The following is an 11,040-nucleotide window of genomic DNA, read 5'->3' as shown; positions in this document are numbered from 1 at the left end:
TTGACCATAGAAGTATAAGAGTGCCGCCTTAGCACTTGTTTGTTCTTTGACTTTCTGTTAGCTTGCTTCTTTTCATGGGGGCCTCAGTTTTAGACAAGCAGTTGTTCTGTCTGTTATGCTTGGGAAAAGGCAGATTCCCGTATCTCTGTTTGTCATTGTTACCCAAACACTAGAAAGATTAGAACACACGACTTTAAGAGAACAAGGGAAATGTGCAGATGATTCCTCAAAGTTTAGACTGTATTAGCCACAGTGTAGGACTTTATGCTGACTGACAAGTTAACTTCAAATTATCATTGGATCAGAGAAACAGAGGTTGACTTTTCCACTCAAATGCCAGGTACCATTTCCGTGAGGTCCCTAGGGAACTCAGGATAAAAGGTACTGTACTATTTGAATTTCTGATCCCCCTGGTCAATGCAGCATGGAAGGAGAAAATACCTAAAGTTCTTACAAGGTCCCTCGTGCTTTGACTGATTTTTCCCCTCTTCCTTGAACTGACATCTTGGTCATCTGCTCTGTCCTGGTCGGTCATCCGCAGAGGATAAAAGATGAAATATGTGCTGATTGTGGTACATTATAACCCATGGGAAAGAAAGAGCCACGAATCCTTCACAACTACATAACTGAGTAAGAGAAGGGAGCAACGTTTCCTTACAAAGGAATTCCAATTCATTGTTGTAAAAGAAATGCTGGAAATAATGGGGCTGAGCCGCTGGGGCTGGGAATCCTGGAGCTGGAGAAGCAGACCGGAGGCTCCCTGGCATTCGCCGGTCAGTCGGTCTAGCTGATTGGTAATCTCTGGGGTAAGTAAGAGACCATGCCTCAAACAAAAAAATGAGGAGTAAGTGAGGAAGACACGACATCATCCTCTGACCTCCACATGTGTGTACACACGCAAATATACACAGACTGAGAGGGTGGGAATCATCACATGGTAAAGATGTAGTCACCATTGCAGGTAAGAATTATCAATAGATGCTAAAACTAATGGCTGAAAAAAATGAGAAACAAGACCTTTGTATTATCACAAGATAGCTTCCAATAAGAAATTTATCATTGCCAAGGTTAATGCCTTAGAGAAACTACCATGGAGAAACAAGGGAACTAGTGGTTTAATAACTGTAGTACGTTTGTTACTCTTTTCTTTGCAAAAATTACATGGAGATGGCTCAACAGGTAAAGACACTTGCCACCAAGTCTGAGGACATAAATTCAATCCCTAGGTACATGTGGAAGGAGAGCACTGATCCCGGTTATTTGTCCTTTGATGTACACACCCATACACAGGCACGTGCACACATGCGCAGAAACTGAAAGGGAGAGGTGCTTTGTGACACTAGCAAGTGGGAACAGATTGTAATTGTGGTTAACTGTGGGCTACAGTAATACCATATGTGCTAAAACATTCACAAAGGGACCTGGCCTATGTAAGGGGGGTCAGGGAGAGGAAGAAAGAATTGCCCAAGGCAGGAACCTAAGGAAGAGAAAGTCTTGAGGAAGGAAGGCCCTTCATCTTGGATGAAATTGGAAACGAGGGACTTTGCTTTCTAATCCTTCTCCCGGCACTCTCCAGTTTATGGTGGGTTTCTATGGCCATTTACAGATCCTGTATGTTTCTGTTGTTGACTTTTTCTTTGCAAATGTCCTTAAAGTTCTTAATCAAGCTGAATTTTAGGCAACCCATGATCCTTTGCCACGCCTTGCACAGCTCTGGGAATTGACCTAACTGGGGTGATGAGGGAATGGGGGAAAGACAGATACACATAACAGAAAAGCTGGGATCTGGTAGGTTTTCTCATCTTGATGGAGCTCAGCAGCTGCAACAGCAACCTGGAACCTCAGTGTGTTTATTTTGTACATCTGAATCAGAGCAGTGGGGATATGGGACGCAGATGAATAAGGAATAGGACTTATGGTACACAGATGAATAGGAGGTCTCTTAGGGGAGCAGTCTTAGGCTACAGTCATCCAGGAGGAGGAAGCTGTGGTTGACAGTTTCTGTATACATCTGGCAACACTTGCACTTCTGCCAGAGAAAAGCTTTGCTGTCCTTCTGAGCCTCATCTGGGGAAGGCTTTACCACACCCACGGGTCCAAGGCATGGGATCCTGAACATGGCTGCATTCGTGTCAACAACCAATACTCACTCGGGACTTACTCTGTGCTCCACAGCCCTTAATGTGCTCGTGGTTGTCTCCCCTCCTAGCCCCACCGGAAAACAGAACAATCCAAACTAGAAAAGTCAGCGTTCAGAACTGTCTTTAATGTGCTGGCACCATGCTGCGAGAGGGATTAGGTCTAGAGGCCTTTATGATAGCAGAACAGATATGTGAAGGCTTTACACAACCATAGCACACAATAAAATAAAATGGCAATAAAATGCAACAAACCAATATAATCATATATGAAGCTGCTGGCATAACCTACAGAGAGAGACCACGAGTTACTTAATACAAAGTGGCTATACCTCCTCCTCAGTGGGAAAATATTATATACACTGTTTTATATTGATATAATATATAATAGTAAATACACAATAAATATAAATATATATATAAACTATTATCACTTACCATTAATTATTGTTATTGTTGTTGTTGCTATTGAGACAGGGTCTTACTATGTAGCCCTGGCTATCCTAGAACTCTATGTAGAACAGGTTGCCTTCAATAATTACATTTTTATTGAAAAATTATAAGTTAAAATATAATTAGATCCCTTCTCTCCACCTTCCCTGTTCTCCCTCCAATTTTTCTCATGTCTCCTCCCTCTAATTGATGGTCTCTTTTATTATTATTATTATTGTTACACATATGCAAAAAATTTAAATACAATCTGATAAGTCCATTTAGTGTGGCTTGTGTATGATTTCAGAGATGACCACTTTGCATTGGATAACCAGTTAGAGAACTCATCCCTGGGAAAGGCTAATTTTCTCTCTCTCAGAAGTCATTAGGTGTCAGTGGTTCTTTATCTAGGGGTGGGATCCCATTAGATTTTATTATTGGTGCTGGTGATTAAATCCAAGGCTACCCCTACCCCATCAGTTATTATCTGAAGCTAAATACAGGCAGACACTCAAATGTATTCTTGCATGTGTGTGCGCGTGCATACACAAAGTGGGCATAATTATGTTAATTTCATTGGGGCTTGGAATATAGCTAATTGGTAGTAGAGTTATTGCCTAGCATACAAGAAGTCCTGGGTTCAGTTCCCAAGAATGCATAAAACTGTCACGATGGTTCAAGCCTGTAATCCCAGCACTTGGACTTTGGAGACAGGAAGGTGAGAAGTTCAAGGTCATCTTCAGCTAATGACAACAGATAGACAACATGAGATCCTATCTCAAAAAAATGTCATTAGGAACCATGATTTTCGGCATAAAGGAAGAATCACAAAACACCAAGAAGTCAAAGTTGAGTGGTCTTAACTATATCCTCAGAAAGTCCTAGAAGCAAAGATCTGATCAATAATAATTCTTCTGGCAACTGGTAAAGAAAAAGAATCATGCCTTTTCTCTGCCTTTGTATACATACTCGACAAAAGGCAAAGAAATGGTTGATGAGAAATAGTTTGTTCCATTACCATAAAAAATTATACTGTTTTAATGCCCCCTCCCCCGTCTCATAACCCCTAAAGAGACCACAGATCCCATTGTAGAAAGACTTTGGAACATGGGGTCATATTGAGAACTGGGAACTCAACCCATGGCATGTCCTAACAGGAGATGAAGTGGCCTCGATGCTTGTGAATTGTTCTAGCCTCCAAACCAAGAAGGGAACCCACTCAAACTTCTACCAGCTGAAGGATGCAGCAATCTTCCTGGTTAAAAAAAAAAAAAAAGTACAGGAATTACATGAGGCTCTTACCCCTCATCAAAGAAGATTCTTTTTGCAGCAGACAGAGTCCATAACAGAAAGGCATCACTGATCAAAATGCAGAGAACTGACTATCGGGAGCCCAGTCCCAATCGCTACATCTGTAACATCATCCCTACACTTAAGGTTCTGGGAACATTGTGGAAGAGGGGGTGGAAAGATTCTAAAAGCCAGAAGCCAGGAAGTCTGTTGTGTGTGTCTTCTAGATAGACAGGGAAGCTCCACCTATGAAGTCTCAACAATGTGGCCACCTAAACAAGACCTACATGATGCTAACCCCAGTTAACAACCCACCTAGGTTTGGAACCCCACCCCTAGATGAAGAGTTACAGGCAATTGGTAACTGATGACAGAGGGAGAATTAATCTTCCCCAGGGAATGGGCACCCTAATTCATTATCCAATCCCAAGTGGTCAGCCTCAAAAACATATATATTTGCGCACCACTAAAAGGACTCAACAAGTTGTATGTGTGTATTTATTCATATATAAAATAAAAAAAAGAAGCCATGAGGAGTGGGGGCCATGAGAGAAGTTGTGGGGAGGAGATGAAAGGGGAAATGATATAATTACATTTTAATTGAAAATTAAAAAAATAAAAAGAATAAAGAACACCTTTTGAATAAAAATGATGCAAGAAATGCTAAGGACAGATGACCTAGTATTTGACTAAACAATGGACAATATTAAAACAAACAGTGAAGTGTCACATGTTAAAAGGGGATTTATTGCTGGGCTGTGGTGGCACACACCTTTAATCCCAGCAATCAGGAGGCAGAGGCAGGCGGATCTCTGTGAGTTCAAGGCCAGCCTGGTCTACAGAGCTAGTTTTAGGACAGCCAAGGCTACGCAGAAAAAGCCTGTCTTGAAAAAAATAAATAAATAAAGGGACTTATTAACCACATACAATGGACTGTAAACTGTGATATGAAATCAACCATTTCCTCCTCAAGTTGCTTTTGGTCATGATGCGTATCACAGCAACAGAAACACTAATTAAGACACCTTCATTCACTGAACAATACATGTTGAACCCCTCCTTATAATCGAGTCTCTGAAGGAACCTGAGACAGTGGCTAATGGACAGTGTCTCTGTGCTCCTGGGGAACTTGTGATCTGGCAGGGAAGGGGAGTGGGTGGCAGTTATTAAGTATATGAGTTATATATACAATTATATACATAAGCCATTTAAGTTGTGTTATGGAGGGTAACAGGCTAGTGGACCCAGTCCATGGTGGGGAACTTGGAAACAAGAGGCATCTATTTCTCACAGCTCTGGAGTCTAGGACATCTAAGGTCAAGAAACTAAGGGCTACTCCCATCACACACGGATTACATCATTTTGCATGCCCTTCTCAATCTGGTCTTGTCTTCCTATCATGCAAACCATGGCTGATTAGTCTGGCCTGAAGTTACTTTCTCAACAATTTCCTGGACTTACTCCCAAGCAGAACTAATCTTTGGAAACCTAGCAACAGGCACATGGAGAGGCAGCGTAGTAGCTGGACTCTGGAGCTAGTCCAGCTGGTCTCCAGTCCTGGCCCAACCACTTAGTAGCGCCATGCCCTTGGGCAAGTTGCTTAACCTTTCTGAGCTTCCATGGCCTCATCCCCTAAATAATGAAACGACAATGTTCATCTCCTAGAACTTTCATGAAGCTTGCATGGGTTAATGTTTGTCAAGTCTCATGCTTGGCCCTTCACGTGCCCTATGCTAGAATTTTGTTACTGTATATAAATGTGCAGATCTTTGGTGTCCTTGGTGCTTTTGGTGAGAACCTCTGCCTTTCAGATGTGCCTTGGGAATGAATGACTTAGTTGGATGTTTGACAGATTTAAGGATTACCTCTGTTCCTGTGGAAGCAGCGCTGGCCCCAAAGCCACATCTGCCGATGGAGAGGGGAGGCTGGCTGGCATAGTGGTGAACATTGGGCTTCATTGGCTAGGACCAGCCAGCCGGACAGTGAAATGGACAGTGAAAGCCATCCCTGCCGCTGCCCCGTGTGTGTGTGTGTGTGTGTGTGTGTGTGTGTGTGTGTCTGTGCGCTATGTACATATTCATGTGTGCACACTCATTTTCACCCACGTGTGTGCCTATGTAGGCCAAAGGTTGATGTGGGAGTATCTTCCTCAATTGCTCTCCACCTGGAGCTCACTGACTGGCTAGACTGTCTGGCCAGATAGCTCTAGGAGTCTTCCTGTCCCCGGCCTCCCCACCCCCAGCACTAGTATCCTAAGCATACGCACCACGTTAGATTTTTACATGGCAGCTGTGGATCAGAGCGCTGGTCCTCACGCTTGCATTGCAAGAAGCACATTACCTACTGAATCTGCACCCCATCGCCATTCATACTTCTCACACAACTGGACAATATTTTCCTTTGGACATTCATAGAGGTGAAAAACCTGTGTGAGGAGTCTGGGGATTTGCTAGGAATACAAAAGTGCTTGCTAAGCGAATGGAGAGACAATTGTGTCAATAATGTGCTTTGTTCTGGGATTTTCCTGGCATTATCTACCACTGCAGAAAAATCCTATAACCAACAGCATGGCTTCCAGTGATATTTGCGTCACCAAGCTAACATCCCAGGTCAGTCTACACTCACAGCTGTTATAGCCACATTAATTCTGTTTATAGTCACTGTCCAAGCCCACACATTTGTCTATAACAAATGGCTTTCACTTCTTTTTTTGTTTGTTTGCTTTCAAGACAGGGTTTCTCTATGTAGCCTTAGCTGTCCAGTACCTCGCTCTGTAATCCAGACTGGCCTCAAACTCAGAGATCCACCTGCCTCTGTCTTCAGAGTGCTGGGATTAAAGGCGTGTGCTTCCATAGCCTGGCTTTTTTTTTTTTCTTTTACTTCTTAATATTACAGCCATTGAAAAGTCTATGCCTGATGTGCACACATAGGTTATATTATCTATGGCTTTCATTTTAAAAATTTATAAGGAGGTTAGCCAGGTGGTGGTGCATGCCTTTAATCCCAGCACTCGGGAGGCAGAGGCAGGTGGATCCCTGTGAGTTCAAGGCCAGCCTGGTCTACAAGTGAGTTCCAGGACATCCAGGGCTACACAGAGAGACCCTGTCTCACCACCCTCCCATAAAATGCATGTAAGCAGATATCTTCTAGTTATGCTTCCAAGGGGCCATGGGAACCAGGCCTGGTGCCTAACCTTGTGATCTCACCACTTGATAATCAAAGGCCTAAAGATCACTGTGAATTTCCAGGCAGCCTGTTTTACACCATGCTTTCCAGGCTAGCCTGGACTACGGACTGCCTGTCTCCAAAAACAAAGGGCAGTGGTGTCAGGGGTAACACAGAGTATGGTAGGATTGTGAGTTTTCTTCCAGGGTGCTGCGACCTGCAGCTGGCACACCTTACTAAGTCAGGGGTTCTTGGTTTGCTTGGTTGGCCCCCAAATTTGACATTTTTTTTGGCAGCTCTGGGGATGGAATCCAAAGCCTTGTGCATGCTAGCCTGGTGTTTTCACCCTGAGCCATACCCCAGCCTCAACTAATCTCTGTTATTCCTCCCACCCGCAAGTTTTCCTAGCTCCATAGTATGAAACTGCTTGTGGAGGCTTGACTGAGAATGGCTCCCATAGGCTCATATTTGAAGGTTTGGTCCCCACTTAGCAGAACTGTTCAGGAAGGATTCATAGGTGTGGCCTTGTTAGGGTGGGTGTGGCCTTGTTGGAGGAGACATGTCACTGGGGCTGGGCTTTGAAGTTTCAAAAGCCCACACCAGGCCCAGTCTTGCTCTCTCTTTGCCTGCAACGTGTAGATTAGATATGAGCTCTCAGCTACTTCTCGGCATCATGCCTCCCTCCCTGCCCCCTTGCCTACCTGCCTGTATGCCGCCATGCTTCCTGCCGTGATGGTCATGGACTAACCCTCTGAAACTGTCAGCCAGCCCCCAATTAAACACGTTCTTTTATAAGTTGCCTTGGTCATGGTGTTTCAGCACAGCAATAGAACGCTGACTAAGACACTGCTTGACTTGCCTTCGGTCATCTGACCCATCTGTTGTCACACCCCTTCAGATTCCACTCAAGTCCCCTACCACTCCTGCCCCCCACCCCCAGCTATGATTCCCTCAAGTGTATCCCAGGTTCTTCCTGGCATAGGCTGGCTTTGGCTGGGGCCACAGTGAAAATGCCAGACCTATATGTCTGTTCATGCTTGGAAAACGCAAAGAGGGCTAGATTGCGTCTCACCCCATTCTCTATTGTGTTACTGCTTACTGCCAGCCAGCCAGTCCTAACAGACTCCGAGGTGGACTTTGTGCCCATACTTTCTTCCCTTGCAGCAAGTTGGTATTCCACCTTGGTATGTTAGCGCCACCTGCAGGACCTTTGCGTTTACTTTTTTCTTAGTTTTTCGTTGAGACAGGGCTCACTATCCAGCTCAGCCTGCCTGGAACATAGTATCTCTGTGACACATTAGGAACTGGGGTTAGTTTCAGCAATGGCCGGTGTAGGCTTTTTGTTCATGAATAGACTAAACTCCAAGAGTCCAAGGCTATCACATAAGTTGCCTAAAGGATGTTGGTAAGAGTAGGACTTAAAATTCTTGAGACTTAGACTAAAACTCCATATGTAAGACTTTTAATAGTGAGTGAATAAATGCATGAACAATAATTTCATGCTCCTTGGATTTATACCATCTGCAATGAACAGAATTCAGTCAACAGAGTGTCGTCAACATGCCTCCTAATTAACTGGACTCTTCCACACCCATTTACCTTGCGATGTACCCTAGTCAGGGATCTGCACTGCAGGTCTGTGCCAATGATGGTGGAAGAATCCTAATAAGTAGTCCGTATATTAGAAAGCCTGTGAGTACCCTATTTCAATTTTTACCAGAGGTCTGGAAATGTAGTTCAGTTGGTAGAGTGCTTACTGATCATGTGCAGAGCCCTTAACTCAAGTCCCAATGCCATATGCAAAAAACAGGTGTGGTGGTGTATGTCCATAATCCCACTAGTCAGGAGGTAGAAGTTTCCAGTCATCCTCAACTGCATAGCAAGTCTGAGGCCAGCCTGCCATACATAAGACCCCCTATATCCCCCAACCTCCTCTTTTTTTTGAGACAGGATTTCTCTGTGTAACCCTGGTTGTCCTGGAACTTGCTCTGTAGACCAGGCTAGCCTCAAACTCACAGAGATCCACCTGCTTCTGCCTCCTGAGTGCTGGGATTAAAGGTGTGTACCACCACGCCTGATGACACACTGTCTCAAAAATTAAAATAAAAATAATCTTGTACCAGAGGAACTTAGTGATGCATCTAAGAAGTGCTAGGAGTAAGTTTTAGCGGGTAAGTGGTGTTCTGGAGATGAGGCGGGCAAGAAGGATTCTGAGGGATCTTTGCCCCTGCATGAACAGAATGGAGCAATCCAGGAGCCCAAGGCCAAGTACCTTTAGAGCTATGACCTTATGTCTGTCCTTATGGAAGACTGTCCCATGACTGAGTGGGCCTTGGGTCAGCACTTCCGGCTAGGCAGGCACCCACAAGGACAGAAGAAGGTATTGCCAAGCTCATGGGAACAGGATGTATGGCAGAGTTTGTACCTGCCTAAGTGAAAGATTTTGACAGAATCTTGCCTATGATTTCTTTTACTGTAAGGTGTAGAGAAGTGTGAGAGAAGGAAGGAGACGAAAAGCTCCCATCTACTCCATTTTATTCAAACAGATCTGTCACTGTTGAAGGACAACTGATTTTAGGGGCATACCTACTCTAGGATTTGGAGATCCACAAACAGATAAGATCCCATACCATGAAATAATGTCAACAAGAACCCATACAACAGACAAACCCCAAACCCACTGCAACAGTTGATCAACAGGCACCAGGAGGGCTTTGGAAGGACCCCAGAAAGCAGCTGTTTCAAATCTCCACAGCTCTTCCCAGCTGGAACAATGATTGAATTATACAGGGGGAACCTGGGCTATGTGGGAAGCTAACATTTAGGAAATGGATTCTCAGTTCTCAAAGTACAGACCCCCCCCAATAGACAGCATCATCATACATGGGGATACAAGTTAAAATGAAAATTCCCAGCTCCCCTCCCCAGAGGAGAGCAAGCAGAGGCCTGCGTCTTTGTGTTCCAAAGTTCTCCGGGTAGCCTGGGTACAAGCCTGAGGACCAGTCATGGACTTTAGAATCTTCAGCAATCCAGCTAAGTGGCACTCTCATCAGTACTGTAGTAGAGAAGAAGCATTTGCTCTGCAAGAGCTGGGTAATCCCACCAGGCTACACCAGGGAGAAAGAAATCCCCAACCGGAAGGAAACACCTCCTCCGTGTTTCCAGTGGGGATTAGCAGCCACAGTTTCCAGCCCAGCCATGAGATCACAAAAGAAAGCAGCCAGTACTTTTTAGTGTGTGGCTTAGCTAGGTTGGTCAGTAGTTAGGTTACTAAATGTATTTTCATATGTGTGTGTGTGTGTGTGTGTGTGTGTGTGTGTGTGTGTGTGTGTGTGTGGTGTGGGTATGCCTTGTGTTCACTCAGAGACCAGAAGAGGATGTTGTATGTCCTAGTTTTTTCCTCTCCATCTTATTCCCTCCAGACAGGGTCTCTCACTGAAACTGGGGCTAGGGAGGCAGCCAGCAAGCCCCGGAGATCCTCCTGTCTCTGCTCCCCCACATAGCTGGAGTTGCAGGAATGTGCATAGCCACGCCCAGATTTTTACATGGGTGCTGGGATTTGAACTTAGGGCCTCGTGTTTACACAGTAAGCATTCTTTCCTACTGAATCATATCCCAATGCTCTTAAATGCGTTTTCTATCTATCACATGTCCAACTTACAATGTGAATACTGGTAGAAGGGAAAAAAAATATCTGTTCTGTGATGACATGGTAATCCCACCCAGATGAATTCCCCTGGGCTAGTGCTCTAACCTGAATCACAGCGAAGACCTCACTGATTTGTGAGCAGATGGCTAGCTGGCACTCTACCCAGAAAAATCGGGGCAAATCTTCTCCAGTGTGCAATTGAAGACAAACTCCACTCTGGGGGCATTGCAACGGTAGTACGAATGAAACATGTATGTGCAATCACATGCGATCTGCATTGGGCCTGTTTAATACTGAAAAGACCTGCTTTGTTATGACAAATTCCTCAGGAGGCGTCTTGACATGTAAAAAGGAATGACTGTCTTA

This window comes from Peromyscus leucopus, chromosome X, assembly GCF_004664715.2.
Source record: "Peromyscus leucopus breed LL Stock chromosome X, UCI_PerLeu_2.1, whole genome shotgun sequence".
Classification (NCBI taxonomy): Eukaryota; Metazoa; Chordata; class Mammalia; order Rodentia; family Cricetidae; genus Peromyscus; species Peromyscus leucopus.
This window is presented reverse-complemented; position numbering follows the sequence as displayed.